At 36.1% G+C, this 14,710-nt stretch overlaps 1 pseudogene; it reads left to right on the top strand.

The window, feature by feature from the left end:
• The first annotated feature begins 976 nt into the window (after positions 1-976).
• On the top strand, positions 977-13,117 carry LOC116888185 (annotated as a pseudogene).
• Positions 13,118-14,710: the final 1,593 nt, after the last annotated feature.

Here is a 14,710-nt window from a genome sequence, read left to right as displayed (position 1 = left end):
AATACAAAACAGAGTTCATGGTTCATGTCAAGATCAGTACTTAGAAGAGGAATTAAATTCAATAAATCAAATGGCTCAGTAGATAAGAGCATATGTTGGTTTAACAGGGAAGCCAGCACCCTCATTATGAAGTTCATAACTGCCTATAATCTTAACTCCAAGGGGATCTAATACCTCTAGACGCCACTGACACCTACACTCAGGGGCAAATACCAACACACAGTAATACAGAGACACATAACTAAAAATAATAAGAATAAATCTAAAATGGAAAGTCTTTCAATCTTTGAATGAAGTTAGTTACTATTCCTTTCACAGACACATTGCATTTTTGCTGAATCTGGTACATTCACCTTTCAAGAGACTTAGAAAATTTGTCTTCCATCTGGCATCTTTAAAACCTTTCACAGATGGGTTGTGTCACTGCCAAAGGCCCGGCTCTGACCTTTAGTGTACATGTAGCTCCACTTCCTTTTCCAGAGAAAGGAGATGGAAATGGGTGGAGCCAAGGTTGGCAAACACCAGAAACAGGAAATGGATGACATTTGAAACTTTACACTTCTATTGTATTCTTTAAAAGTTAAAGAAAAGAAGGGAGAGGAGGAAGGAGGAGGAAAGAAGGGGAAAGAAAAAAAGAAAGGAAAGAATGAAGGAAGGAAGGAAGGAAGGAAGGAAGGAAGGAAGAAGGATAGATAGATAGATAGATAGATAGATAGATAGATAGATAGATAGATAGATAGATAGATAGATAGATTAGGGGACATATTTTTGGGGACTTTTTTAAAGTACCTATGAAAGTTATATACCTTGTGTTCCCAATGACCTATAGGAATAGCATAGAGTAACCTTTTCCCAACTGTCACCAGAAATCAAAATCATTTAAATTTCAATGACTGTATAACCTCTGTATACAGAAGTCCCAGATATGTGAAAGCTGAGACAGGAGAATCAGATTTTTAACACCAATCTGGGCAACATGGGCAACACAGCGACTTTATCTCAAAAATGTGTTCATTTTTCATCCATCAACAATGGTGAGAATACTGTTTGCACATATATTATTATCAGACTTTAAATCCTTACCTGTTTGATAGCAATTCACTAACATCTCATTGTATTACATTATACTCTTCAAATCATGATTGAGTTTAAAATTTTCATGAGTTATTTCCTCCAGCTTTTCTCTCAGGCTTTCACTCATTAAATCCTTAATTCAACAGTGAATTGTGTAGCAGGGATATTACCCTTTTGTGTTATATTACAAGTATTTTCCAGTATGTCAGTTGCTTTTTTAAAGATTTGTTAAAACACAGTAGTCTTTGATTTCATGTAGTCAAATTTATTAATCTTTTATATATTTAAATTTTTGTCATCTAGAGTTTAAATATGCTGAAAACCTTCCCTTGCAATAAATTTTCTTGTAAACATTTTTTTGTCTTGTTTTTGCATTTGTTTAAATATGCCCATCATACATTTCACTTGGAAATGTAAATGATCCTGTTTTGGTTAGGATGTCTCTTACTATAGTAAAGTACTTCAAGTAACAACATAAAAATGAAGCATAGAGTCTGGAAAGGTTTCTCAATGGTTAAGAACATTTGCTATTCTTGAAGAAGACCCAAATTCAGCTTGCAGCATGTACATTGTGATTCACAACCATCAATGACTCCTGTTCTAGAGGATCTGATGACCCTCTTCTGCCTTTAGCAGACACCACAGCATACATGTGCTACATGGCTATCCATCCAGGTAAAAGACTGACACATCAATCAGAAAGCAAGAATACGTGTAAAACTTGTTAGTAACATAAAATCCATGTATTTCTTACCTTGCTTACCCTTAACATCAACAGGCTAGCCTAGAGCCATCTGAGAAGAGAAGCCTCAACCAAGGAATTGCCTCTATCCAGTGAGTCCTGTGGGCATGTCTGTGAGGGATTGTCTTCAAATATTAATTAATTCAAAAAGGCCCATTCACTGTGTACAGTGGCAGTTCCTGGAAAGGTAATCTTAACATGTTCAGTGAGCTATGGAATGAACCATAGACCAAGCTAGTCCAAAAGCTACAGTCCTCTGTAATTCTTGCCTTCAGGTTTCTGACAATGACTCCTTCAATTACTGATCATGAGTTGGAAGTATAAGCCAAATAAACCCTTTCCAGCACAAGTTGATTTTGATGAGAATGTTTATTATACTAATAAATGAAATTAGAAAGGGTACTAATAAATAAATTAAGAAAACCATCAATTCTTAATATAGCAAAGTGATACTCTATCAAGTCATCAGAGCTAATATCAACACTCATGAAACATGGCAAAATCAAGTGTATAAGTTACCTGGAAGGACATAATACTTCTCTGCCATTTTAACTTAGCCATTATAAAATTTCATATAGGTCTGAAAGTCTGGCTAATGATACATACTTGCCTACTTGCATAGTGTGTACTAACAGGGAAGAAAGGAGGGAAGGAGAGACAGAGAGAGAGAGAGAGAGAGAGAGGGAGAGACAGAGACAGAGACAGAGACAGACAGAGACAGACAGAGACAGAGAGACAGAAACAGAGACAGAGAAGAGTAGATGGGGAGGTGAAGGAGGGAGAGAGGAGAGAGTATCCACATAAAGGGACATTCTGAAACATTCTTAAGAAGTCATAATTGAAGATTAAATATAAACAAGAGAAGATTAAGATTTGTGTCAAAAAGACACTGAAATGGATGGATGGATAGATAGATAGATAGATAGATAGATAGATAGATAGATAGATAGATAGATAGATAGATGATAGATAGATGGATGATATAGAGAGATAGCCAGATGTTGCCAGACAGCCAGACAGATAAAGGATCCTGCATGGATCCTGATGCAGGAACTTTTCTAGAATAACTGGCAACATCTCAAAAAGTTGCAGTTCACTTAACAGAGAGACATAGAATGCCATGTTAATGTGTTTCCTGTAAAGTATAAGATTATTTCCACAGTCATACACAAAAAGGCCCTCCTTGCTGATTGGTCAATCATATCCAGTGTGACTACCCAGAAGAATAAAGTAGATTTATGTTTTTGCACACATGTCGTCATGACAACTCAGAACTAGCTTTACAGGCGAATGCAAACATTTCCTCATTAAACCGTGTAAGAGTGGTTCTAAGTGAAAAACAAAAGCGTGAAAACTAAACAAAGCAAATTCCTACTCTGGGGCATAGTATAGTTTTATGATAGTAGATGCCTTATTTAATCAGAGCCATGGTTTTTATATCTGGTAGGCTGGACCATTCCAGAAAGTATAATAAAGGTAGAATGAAACCAAGCATTGTGAAACATACTTGTGTCCCCAGCTACTCCGGAGGCTGAGGCAGGAGGAGTGTGAATCATCTCAGGTAACTTGGAAAGACTGTCTCAAAGAAAATTTGTAAAGGATTAGGAATGTACTGCAATTGAAATTGAATCACATTTACCCAGCATGCTGGTGGGCCTGGGGTTAATATCCAGTAAGTACCACAATAGGCAAAAGCAAAAATGAAATGATACTAAATGCTAGCCTAAAGATCACATGAGTTAAGACAGAAAAGTATCTTTCACAGAACCAGAACCAGAATCGACCAAATAAGTCACAAATCATGACAAGTAACCCCACCTTTACACTTGGGACCCACAGATTAAATGTAACATTTATTGAAACTACTTCTGCTTGTTGGATATGGCATGACTTGGCTCCTCTACTGACTGTAACCCCACAGTGGAAAGCAGTCTGTCCACTGTTGTTGTCATTTATTTTTGTGTGTCTGCCATCAGGATGCTAAGAATATGCTGCCTTAAACAACCTCAGTGCTGATGGCAGCCTTCTGATTGAGTATTACATGGTAGAAAAAAATGAAGCTTTACTGTGTCCCTCTCTTCTTGTAGTGGCATAATTTAATTTGGCCCCATTATCTGACCCCATCTGAACTTGGTCACCTCCAATAGCCAACTGTCTAAGGAATTTGATACTAAGAGATATACAAGAGATATACGGCTCAAATATATGAATTTATGGGGAAAACAAATACAAAATGTATAAATTGTTATTATATTATTTTAAAAGTCAGGACTTTCAAAAGTTTGACTTATTGGGCAAAATATATAATGTGTTTTTCCCTTAGTATCTGCATCAACATTCTTATAGACTTAATTACTAGAGATTTATGTTTTTAACCCTGCCTCATATTCCATTAGACAATGCACTATAGTACTAATTCTCTTTTGTCCAATTCGTTCAGTATTATTCATATAAATAATGATACATACAGTATGTTAAAAAGCAACATCTCCACCACTGAGAGCATTTCCCTACATTGGTGAATATTCTCTAAACATGCATTTTAACTTCCTATTGATTGAGCGGAATTTCCTAATACTTTACTAGGAGAAATGAACCCACAATGAATGTCTCTGGTTTTTTAGGAAAATGGCGTGATGCACATTTTGGTTCTCTATCGCAAATGAATTCATCCTAGTGAAATTGCTAGATCAAAGGCTTCACAATATTCAAGATTTTTATAACTACTGCCAAGCTGACCTCAGAAAAAGCTGTGCTTCATGGTTAATTGTAAGTATCCATGGTACTGTACTTTTACCAATACATGCCATCCTTCTTTTAATCTTTGATATTATAGGGTTGGGGATTTAGCTCAGTGGTAGAGCGCTTGCCTAGCAACCGCAAGGCCCTGGGTTCGGTCCTCAGCTCCGAAAAAAAAAAAAAAAGAAAGGTACGATATTATAATGCAGAAAATTTTCTCTTGTATCATTTTTTCCTTCATTTGACATAAACATTCTAATCCTACTTACATGTGGATGATTTCAATGGGTGAAGTCTGGCACATTATCTTCTTGGTTTTTATATATTTGGATAACAATATATGTGTAGAAACGAAAAATATATCAGTCATATTCATTTTTGTAAATAAAGAAATGCTACTTTGAATGTTGAAGCAATTTTCCCAAGGTCAGTGATAAATTAAAGATTTTACACTCTTCTTGGTTATCATCACAACCTGAAGTTGCTAATTCGATGCTGAGGAAGAAGGCAATCTATGCTCTTCCCAGTGTAAATGAGTAGGTAACATATATAATTCAGTGATAGAATTGCCTCATATTTCTACTCTTTTCTAGCCCTTCCATTTTAGCTTTACCTTGGCAGAAAGCAATGGGAGCAGGGAGTAAGGCAGCTGGGTCTGGGAGGTCTCCCAAGCATAACTAGAACATATTTTATTTGCTTCAGCATTTGGCTCTACAGCAGTACTTGAGATGACAGTCTGTGAGGTGCCTCAGGGCCAATCACATGGCCTCCCTGCTGATGTCCTATCTAGGTTGTACTTCCACCCAACCCCCAATCCCATTCCCAGCATGTCTCCAGTGAGCTTAATGCATGAAACTCCAAAAAGAAATGGGCCATTCTAGGTACAGCTGCTTTCTACCATACAAGGATGATCTTAATTTGAGTTTCTCCGCTTTGAAAGATACAAATGCAGGAATTCCTTTCAGAGTTCATTTGTTTTTAAATCTTTTGAAAATACTCATGCCCTTCAAACCAGGAATAGTCCTTTGTGGTAAACAGTTTCAACATTCTTTCAAATGATTTAATATTAAATAACTATCAACATTAGAAAAATTACATACCCAGTGTGATGATTTTTGTATGCTTGGTCCATGGAGTGGCATTATTAGGATATATGGCCTTTTTGGAGTGGGTATGGCCTTCTTGGAGTATGTGTGACTGTGGCTGTGGGCTTTTAAGATCCTCATCCCAGCTGCCTAGAAGCTAGTCTCCTCCTGTTTGCCTTTAGAACAAGATGTAGAACTTTCAGCTCTACACTATTGCTGCCTGGATGCTGCCATGTTCCTGCCTTGATGATAATGGACTGAACCTTTGAACCTGTAAGTCAACTCCAATTATATGTTGTCCTTATAAGAGTTGCCTTGGTCATGGTATGTGTTTGCAACAGTAAAACTGTAAGGTACCCAGAGTCACATATATCACACATATGCATTTGTGTTTATATACACACATGATAGTTTTCAACAGATTGCATGAATAAAGACATTAGATATGAGCACAGAGTTTGGAAGAAATGAAGTAGAATTAATTTAAAAAACCTATGAGGAACTATGAGGAACTACTATATCCCATTTAACCCACAAACTATAAAATAGTTCCAAAATATATTATATATAAAATAGCCTCCAAAATATATTACATTAATTCTTATTTCAAGGTCCCTGAGCTACAGAATATCTCAAGTAAAACTCAATCAGGTGACTGAGTGGCATTACTTCAGGATGGTTCTTATAAGAGACAAATAGATAATGGTTTCTTTAAAAAACGAACTCTATGGTAGGTTACCATGGTTTCTATGTTCCATTTGGTATCGAACACTGGAAGTAAAATTGATCATGAGAGAGATAGACTATTAATTTTTTTCCAGATTGCACCAAAACTCTTGTGTAAATTTGTACAACTCGAAGTAAATATAAGATAATTCTGGTAGAATGGATAGGTCAAAATCTTAAAAATACAGCATATCTATTCAGTATCATAGATGATGTGTAATGGCTCAATGGAGTGTAACAGGCCAAAATTCTTAGTTTTGAAGATAGATAAAATGGGATGACCTTCTGCAAAAATAGAGGCCCAAGTCATGTCTCTAGCCCATAGATTTTTAGATTTTATGGAATGTGTCTAATAGAGAATTCCTACTGAAATCCTATGTTTAAGTTTATGAACTCCTTTGTAATATCTAAGAATGTCTCTACCCTCCATGTATGGATGCTAAACAGTCACCTTCTTCTCCTGCTATAGAACCCTAGATAGTGAATTAGTCTTGCATTGTACTTCCTTTTGGCATTTATCAAAAGACCCTCCCCAAATCCTTAATGGGATAAAATCCTTAATGGGATAGATATTGTTCGGGGTCAAAATACCTTTGAGTGGGTGTGTGGATGGGAGGGGGAATGGGGATGATCTGGTAGGAAATAGGGGAGGGTAAACCATTATCAGAATATATTGTATGAAAAAATTACTTTCAATTTAACAAAAATGCATTTAAAATATGTCCTATGTATTTCAATGGCCAATTGATCATAGGCTAACCTTTAACAGCTAGAAAAGGCTTGATTAGTAATAAAACTCCATTGTTGGTTATTTCAGGCATTTCATATGCTTGTATTTTTCATAAATATTAAACAACTTTGAAATAAAGTTAGAATACTTTACAATTTACAAAATTCAAGAATTGTTACCTCAAATGTTCAATCAACACCACAATGAGCTATAGAATGTTTCCATCATTGCAAAGGAAAGCACAATGCTCTTTAATACTGCTGAAGCCAAGAAGCACTTGCTGACAGGAGCCCGATATGTTTCCTGAGAGGTTCTACTAGCACCTGACCATTACAGATGCAGATACAATGTATCTGCATTACAGTGTAATTACTATTACAATGATTAAAGTCAATCATTGGAAGGAGCCCAGGGACCTCAATTGAAGAGCTAGGGGAAAGACTGAAGGAGCAAAAGGTGATTGCAACGCCATAAAAACAACAATATCAACTAATTGGACCACCCGGAGTTCCCAGGGACTAAACCCCTAAGCAAAGAGAATACATGGAGAGAGCCAGGACTCCAGATACATAAGTAGCAGAGGATGCCTTTATCGGACATCAGTAGAAGGGAGGAAGGCTTGATGCCCCAGTATAGGGGGATGCTAGAGGGTGAGGCAAGAGAACGGGAGATAGAAGCACCTTCATAGAGGCAAAGGGAAGGTGGTGAAAGGGTATGGAATGGGAAGTTTGTAGAGGGGGCAACTGGGAAGGGGGGATAGTATTTGAAATGTAAACAAATAAAATGATTTAAAAATGAAATTGTTACTTTCCTGTCAAACCATCCCATGCCTAGCAAGTAGACAGATGTTTTGTGTCACTATAGATTTTCATAATATGTACATTTTAGGTAAATAAAATTAAAATTATTTTAACTGGTGAAATGTAACTATTTTCACTTTTTATGAAAGGGAAATGTGTATCCAGAGAAGATTTTTTTAAAAAAAATATTCTTTTTCAAGAGTACACAGGTAGAAAGGGGACAGTTATAGAATAAACCAGAGTTTGCTTGGATCTAAAGCCCATATTACATTTATTTTTCCATCCTGTACCTCCTGAACACTGCTTTCATCACTCTTTTGGTACAGGAAGTAGAGTAATTTAACATGTTCTTTAGTCACATGATGAAATATACTGAAGACTTGTCTGCATGTAATCAGACAGAGAGGCACTTGCTTGAACTATTACATTATAAAGGTCCAATTCTTCACTGAGATAGTAGAGAAATGAGAGTGTTTTTCAGCAGCGACTCATTAAATAAAGCACTAAAACAAAGGCCAAAGAAAATACTGTTTCACATTCTAAAGATCGTAAGAGGTCAAAAGTTAAGAACGAGAAGTTGAACTAAAAATAATTAGAAGGAAAGAAATGACTTAGGAATCCTATGCCTTGGGCAGGGGAGACTTATTATAAGATAATGATTAAAAACAAACCCAAAATCTATCTTCCTTCAGCTGAAGAAAGTTTGGTCCTATATTGACAAAAGGGATCCCCCAAAACTAAAATATAAGTGAAGGGATTAATATCTAGGCAAATATGGTAAGTATATATTTACATGATGCAAAAGAAAGGGGTTTTCAGTAATTGTTGCTTTCATTCAAAAATGTCACAGTGACCCTGGAGATGAAGCTCAGAGGAAAATAAAACAGACAACCTAAGCTCCTAAAATTTGGCTAATAGTATGGGCATATGAAAGTCCACTACCTCTTACATATTTTGTTCCTTCTGTTTCATATTGCGTCAATCACATTTTCTCATATATTAATAAAATGTATAAAGTATGGTTTAAAAGCCACATGTTATGACATATGTTTGTATCTCAGTGGGAAAGATAGAGCCAGTTAGATCCTTGGAGTCTGCCTCACAGCAAGCCTAGCCTACCTGACAAGCTCCAGGCCAGGGAGAAGCTCTGTCAAAGGTGGGTGATAGAATTGTAACTAAAAATATGTATATCCTACAGAAATGTGATTGTGTAGTGCTTACCTTACGGAAGTGCCAAGGGTGGAGAAGGAGAAAGGATAATTTTGAGAAATTGGTAAATGAGTATAAAGTTATAGTTAGCCAAAATATATTCTTGTACTCCATTGCATGGTAACCAAAGTTAACAAAAAAGTATTTCATTATACCTAGGGTAGGATTGTTAATGCTATTGCACAATAAATAATAAATGCCTGAGATGATAGATATGCTAGCTACTCAGATTAATCATTATATAATGTGTGTGTGAGTGAGTTAGAGAGACAGAGAGACAGAGACAGAGACAGAGACAAACAGACAGACAGACAAAGACCAACAGAGACAGAAAGAAAGCATCCTGGGTGTATTTCATGAATATCTGCACATTAAATGTAAATTACTGTGGTATTTTAAATTGAATATACCAATTGTTCTCAACTTCTGAGTCACAAGCCCTTGGGGTTCAACAAACCTTTCACAGGGGTTGCATATCAGATATCCTGCATATCAAATATTTGCATTATGATTCATAACAGAAACAAAATTATAATTATGAAGTAGCAGTAGAAGAATTTTATGATTGGGGATCACCATAACCAGAGGGACTCTATTAAAGTTTTGTAGCATTGGGAAGGTTGAGGACCAGTGGTGTAGAAGAAGAAAATCAATAGTAATTCAATTTCCCAAAATGATATTGTAGTAATATTTTCACAAGTGAAATATTAAAACTTATGTTTCATAAGTAAAATATCACTTTTTTATCACTTAAGTGTTATTTTCAATTTTTTTAAAGTTTTATTTTATGATTTTATTAGTGATAAAAGTATTAACTAAATATTAATTAGTAACAACATGATTTTTACTAAATACTAAAAGTATTTATTACTAAATACCAGTACTAATAAAAGATAATTAAATATAACATATAAGCAAAGTATATGTAGCCCCAAAATAAATAACAAAGATATTACACATATAAGGTAAAAAACATAAGTCTACAATTATAATAGGAGTTTTAGCATACATCTCTCAGAAGATGACAACTCAACCAGGCAAAAAATGAAGAGTCATAGGCAATTTGAACTACATAATTAACAAGCTTGATGGCATTGAACCATATAGAACTCTGCACTCAATAATTAAAGAGTACACATTCCGTCTAAGCACACACAGAACATTAGAAAATCTAGTCACATTCAAAGCATGAGGAAACCTCTGTATATACAAAATAAATGCTATAGTAAACTATATAAGCTCTTTCCAACATTCCAGCATCTAAGAACAAAGACTAACAATGGAGAGGAAGGAAAAAAGGTGGAAAGAGATCTATCCATCTGTATACTTAGAAAAGGTAGTATAACTCATAGTTCAAAGAAAATATTTCAAATAGAGTAAACGCAGTAATTACTACAACAATGAATACTTCAGTCATCATGTCAACTTTGTATACTTTCACTATGGATGTAGAGAAATCAAAGAAATCACTGGCTTTGCTAGTCTTGGTCAGAAAGGCATAGGAGTCTTTTACTCCTTTATGTCTAGTGCCTCTTCTCTTCCTATACTGTTTATCAAGCCCAGTTCTCATTATTTTTTAATGAAAAGCCTTACCTGTACGTTTGTAAGCTGACTAATGCCAACAGTGACTCTGTAATATGAACAACAGATCACTAGAAGATGTCTCCACTAAAGCCAGAAAATGAAAGGAGAAAATTTCTACTTTTATAAAGTTTTCCCTACGAAACATGCTAATTTTTCGTATTCGAAATGAATAAATATATCCATTCAATGAGATACTAAGAAAAGTCTTCTACAATGCTATTATCAGTTCCTAACCAACAAAATTCCAAGTACCTCAAGTCTCTCAGAGCTTACATATACCATTTTCCTTATTAGTAGTCCATTTGACAGACAAAAAAAAAAATCGCACTGCTTTTCAGATCTACAATATTAAAGTAGACCAGATATACTAGTTATTTTTGAATCAAGTAAAATGACTAACATCTTCTATAATAACTCCCTGAACCCCATAGGGTACAAATAAGAACTCATCTATATATTCTTACAAGAAAAGGCTAAAGCGAACTAAGGTTTGCAGACCATGTAGACTCTAAAGAACTATTCTACTTGGCCCCAATAGTGGCAATCAGTTGCAGACATTATATAAAACATGAGGTTGTGGCTGCATGATAAGCACTATTAATGAATCTCAAAAATTAAATTTCATAACATCTTCGTATATCACAGGATACCATTATATTAAAAAACAAAAAATACTCTTCTAAAATTTAATAGTACAAAATGCTTTCTTAACTAGTTGGCAACACAAAACCAGAAGGTAGGCTGGATTTGGATTGTGGATTTTGTCTTATATCAGGAACATCCACAACATAGTAATTGCAAATCTAAACATATTTTCAAATGTCTTTTATCAAAACAACAACAAACAGAATGACATGGTAGAAAGACAAAAAGAGGAAGAACAAGAGAAAGGAAGTATAGAAGGAACACAGCAATATTGTGAACTGTTCATTACATATCTAAGAATAGTACTTGGTACACAAAATATTAATTTCTCTCTTAATGTCTTCATATTATCCAGAATCATACCTCAAAAGAGAGAAAAAATAATACAGGTAAATAGCATGAAGATTGGTTCAATGAGCATGGCTGGTCACTGGAAGACCACACTGAATATTATATGATCATATTCATGATACAATCAAGGAAAATTAATAATATGAGGCTATAGTATTATAATGGCTATTCCTGGTTGTCAACTTGACTATATCTGAATGAACTATAATCCAGAATTGAAGGCTCACCTTTGATCCTGTTCTTGAGGCAAAGTAGCTATGAATCCCAGGAGCTTAAGGCAAGGAGATCTCTAAGTTCAAGATCACCTTAGACAAAGCAAGTCCTAGACCCAGGCATGGTGGTACCCACCTTTAATCTGGAACACACCTTCTGCTGGAGACCTACAAAGGACATTGAAAGAAGGAAGATTCTCTCTTTTTTGCCTGCTGCCTGCCTTGTGGGACTGAGCCACTGCTAGGTCCTTGACTTCCATTCACAACTGCTGCTGACCATTGTTGGAGAGTTGACTACAGTCTGTGAGATTTCAATTGAAAAGTGAAGGTAAAACGTTATGTGTCTGGAAAGAGACCAGATTATGCCCATATGGAGTCCTCAGATGAAGAGGATGAATTTCAGTTCATTAAGAAAGCTAAAGAACAAGAAGCAAAGCCTGAGGAACAGGAGGAGGATTCATCCAGTGACCGCTTACTTCGGCAGTTTTCAGAACCGCATTAGTGAAGAAGATGTGGAAGAGAGGTTGGTTCGACACAGAAAAAACAGTGGAACCTGAAGTAGTAGGAAAAAGAGACTCAGAAGTGGAAGGAGATGCTTGGCGCATGGAATGGGAAGAGAGCAGTGATGAAGAGGAGGAAGAAATTGATGATGAAGAAATAAAGCGGCGCCCTGGCATGATGCGGCAGCGAGCACAGGAGAGGAAAAATTGAAGAGATGGAAGTCATGGAGGTGGAAGACGAAGGACGCCGTATGGAGGAGTCAGTCAGAGTCAGAGTCTGAGGAGTACACAGACAGTGAAGATGAAATGGAGCCTCGGCTTAAGCCTGTCTTCATTCGAATGGAGGATCGGGTGGCAGTTCAAGAATGAGAAGCTGAGGCATTGAGACAGAAGGAACTGGAACAGGAAGCAAAATGCATGGCTGAGGAGTGGCGAAAATACACCCTCAAGATTGTAGAAGAAGAGACCAAGAAAGAGCTACAGCAGAGCAAGTGGTCCCTTGCTGCCCTGGATGCACTCAATACTGATGAGGAAAATACTGAGGAGGACTATGAAGCATGGAAAGTCCAAGAGTTCAAAAGAATTGAGCGGGACAGAGAAGACTGAGAAGCACTTGAAAGGGAGAAAGCAGAAATTGAACGCATGAGAGACCTAAGATGGGTATCATTTTTGCTAAAACAGACATGTACATATATAATTATTAGTGCGAAGATCAAATGAGACACTATCTATGTCCAAGTGAGGAAATATCTACAGTGTGCATGTCCTAAGTGTCATTTTTATTCCCTATGCTTTCTTCTGCTTCAAGATCTCCATGCTGCTTTTGTCCATAAAGATTTTCTATAGTGTGTTTGAAACAGTTAATAAATGCTTGTGCTTTCTGAATCTTGAATGTTCCATTGTCTTTGTACCTTTACCACAGACTGGCTCTCCTCTAATGACACTTATCTTCTAGATAAATTCTCAATTGAAAGGAGTTATTTTTTCATTCATTCCTCATATTGCAGTACTAGAATACTAGTTATTTGGCTGTTGTTGACTGAAATTCATCATCATAATTATAGGAGCTTTATGTAAAACTCCCTGGTTTCGTAAATAGTGTTCCTGATGTATATTTCTACAGGCTTCCTAATAACTTCAATACTCAGGTCCTCCTCAGAATTACTTTGGAACTTTATTTACTATCTCATCCAGTCACCTTAACAGTCTCCTCAGAGAATGCTGCTATCCACCACTGACATCTTCATTTCCTCTAAGACTATCATACCTTTCCTGTCTTGACTTTCTTCCCTGCCTGAATGAATACAGTGGTTACAAAATAAAAATGACTTAATTTCACCCTGCTCCCTCAGCTTCTTTCCAATGTATGATTTCCTGAAATCATAAATCCGGATTCAGTCCTACAGGATCCTTTCTGATGCACAGAGCCAAGAAAGGCATGACTGTTTTGAAGTCTAGCATCATTAAATACCCTTTGACTTAATACTAAACACCTAGGTCTCTGGGTCTTATAATCTTTCTGTCCCCCTTTCTGGAGCTTAAGGTGGGAAAGTTGTTTTGTAGATGTCTCTACTCACTGGGACGAAGTTCCATAACTCATCTTGATTGGCTGTGGTTTCTTTAATGGTCTCTATCTGATGCAAAGAGAATTTTCCTTGATGAGGTTTAAGACTACACTTATCTATGGGTAAAAGAGCATGTATTTAGAATGTAGTTAGGAATTATTTGGGCTTAGTAAAGTGGTGGATATAGATTCTCTTCCAACATCCATGATCTCAGTAGCCCAGGGCACACTAATTCATTAGCCAATGTCAAATGGTCAGCCCTGAAAACACACATATAAGTAACATTACATAGACTGAGCTAGTTATGTTTAGAAATATATATCTACATAAACATACATATAACAACAATTAATGACAAAAGCAATTAATTTTAAAGAACACTAAGAGGGGGATATGCTAAGGTTTTGGAGGAGGAAAAAGAAGAAATAAATGATATAAGTATATTATAGTCTCAAAAATGAAAGAAATACCTAAAACATCCACAATCTGCATACTTTTCTGAAGTATCTGCAGCTTCTTCTTTATCCATTTCATCAGGCCACTCTGTATTATTAATAAAGTTGTCAACAAAAGTTCGTGCATGGCCTAGAGCTCCAGCTCAACAGCTGTTGATTGCAGATGTAATATGTGGCCAGCATTCCTGGTTTATCAACATAACTGAGGCTCAATTTTTATCCTTTTAACATTATCTTATTATAAAAGTATTTGTAAATAATTATTCCTGTTGTCTGTGGCTTCTGGGACATTA

The sequence above is a fragment of the Rattus rattus genome, chromosome X, assembly GCF_011064425.1.
Source record: "Rattus rattus isolate New Zealand chromosome X, Rrattus_CSIRO_v1, whole genome shotgun sequence".
NCBI classification, from domain to species: Eukaryota; Metazoa; Chordata; class Mammalia; order Rodentia; family Muridae; genus Rattus; species Rattus rattus.
This window is presented reverse-complemented; position numbering and strand designations above follow the sequence as displayed.